This window comes from Nerophis ophidion, unplaced genomic scaffold (assembly GCF_033978795.1).
Source record: "Nerophis ophidion isolate RoL-2023_Sa unplaced genomic scaffold, RoL_Noph_v1.0 HiC_scaffold_201, whole genome shotgun sequence".
NCBI classification, from domain to species: Eukaryota; Metazoa; Chordata; class Actinopteri; order Syngnathiformes; family Syngnathidae; genus Nerophis; species Nerophis ophidion.
In genome coordinates this window covers 130,958-132,636 of record NW_026907123.1, presented here as the reverse complement: position 1 = coordinate 132,636, position 1,679 = coordinate 130,958, and the positions used below count along the sequence as shown (strand labels likewise).

At 39.9% G+C, this 1,679-nt stretch overlaps 2 non-coding genes across 2 annotated transcripts; one reads left to right on the top strand and one right to left on the bottom strand.

The window, feature by feature from the left end:
• Positions 1-713: 713 nt before the first annotated feature.
• Positions 714-786, top strand: trnaf-gaa (transfer RNA phenylalanine (anticodon GAA)). The gene has a single exon. It is a non-coding gene; the product is annotated as a tRNA-Phe (tRNA).
• Positions 787-1,393: 607 nt separating this feature from the next.
• Positions 1,394-1,466, bottom strand: trnak-uuu (transfer RNA lysine (anticodon UUU)). Its single transcript has one exon. It is a non-coding gene; the product is annotated as a tRNA-Lys (tRNA).
• Between the last annotated feature and the right edge of the window lie 213 nt (positions 1,467-1,679).

Below are 1,679 nucleotides of genomic sequence, written 5' to 3'. Positions count from 1 at the left end.
TGACGTCGTTCAAATAAGAATCCAAATAATGTCTTACATCCTGAGGATGTAAACTGTGTGTTGTTTTGGCGTAAGATATTTACGAAACACAACCTGTCCTACAGTAAGATGTTTCTTTCTGTAGGGATAGTGATGCAATGGATTATGTGTCTCACTACGGACTAGAAGATTCTAGGTTCAACTCCTAGCCAGCGTGCTGTTGTTTGTTAACTCAACTGAAACAGTATTCTGTACAATTTTGGGGGGAAGTTATTTTGCTTTTTTTTTTTTTTTTAAATATATTAACTGAAATATGTGTTTTTTTTCTCTTTATTATTGCGAATGTATAACCGGTAGTTGTATCTGTTCTTATACCGTTTTAAACTACCTTTCTTCTAAGCATGGTTCATCTACACTTGAAGACTTAATTATTAGCCTGCTAAGAACTTTTGAACATTTCTGAAAAATCTGCCAAATGTTTGCAATAATCATAACATTCTCCGTAGTAAAACATTCTTCAGAAGCATTTAGGTACATTTTTTAGAGACCCTGAAATGCTCAGTCATGGAGCGCAAGACATTCTTTTTGAGCTTCCGGGACTCAAGTACCTGTTCTGCTGACCAATACTAGACTTTGAGACCCCTTGGAAAGACCTCCTTCCACCCCTCAAAAGTCACCAATAGGGCAGACCTTGGTTACATTTGAATGTGTAAACCCATGAAGGTGTTTGCGTAGCTGAAATAGCTCAGTTGGGAGAGCGTCAGACTGAAGATCTGAAGGTCCCTGGTTCGATCCCGGGTTTCAGCACAACTCGCTGAGTTTCTGAATCAAATCTTCTTACTAAAAAGCCTTCTGTGGCTCTTACAATACTGAAATGGTCTCCCTGACCTGCCAGCCTTGCAGGTGGAATCCTAGCATCAGTAGTGACACACCTTTCCTCTCTTTTTAATTTGGACAAGCGTTACGTGGTTTAACAGTGTATCGTTCCTTAAGCCAATGTTTGGTCTTTAACTGAGCCTTCCATCGGGCTGTTTCAAACACAAATGTGTTGCCTTAGGGGTTTGTCTTGGACTGTATAACTTGAAACTGAGAGTAATAAAGCTGAGCTCAGTGTGAGGTGAAGGTGCATCTAACACACCTACAGCAAAATATTAACCACAACTTTTTCATACAGATACACTGTCTAACAATTTGTGTTTTAGGTATTGTGGTTAAACCTTCAGATGATCACACTAACGCTCTCCCACCTGAACTAAAGTGGATGTGAGGGATGTTTTTGAATATCAGTTTTTCAAATTAAACAGAGGAAAAACAATCATTGTTGAAAACTATTTAAATTAAATATAGATTCGAAGGACTGCTGCAGGGGGGCAAAGGGACATTTTTTGAGAAATGTATGGTGGTCAGCATCAGCCACTTGAACAGGGACTTGAACCCTGGACCCTCAGATTAAAAGTCTGATGCTCTGCCGACTGAGCTACCCAGGACCTTGTCAATGCTGATACGTCCAACATCTGAGATAACATCCATATTGGCAATCTCAGGTGAAAGTGAATTATTCAGCATGTTCAGTGACAAGCTGGGAACTGTCAAAGTTCAAGCTCCCCAAGTGCTTGAACCCAAAGCTCATTTTTGACAGATAGGCCAGTTTTACATCCTCATCAACAAAGAAGGTTTTGACCAAAAAAGACGCTCCTCTC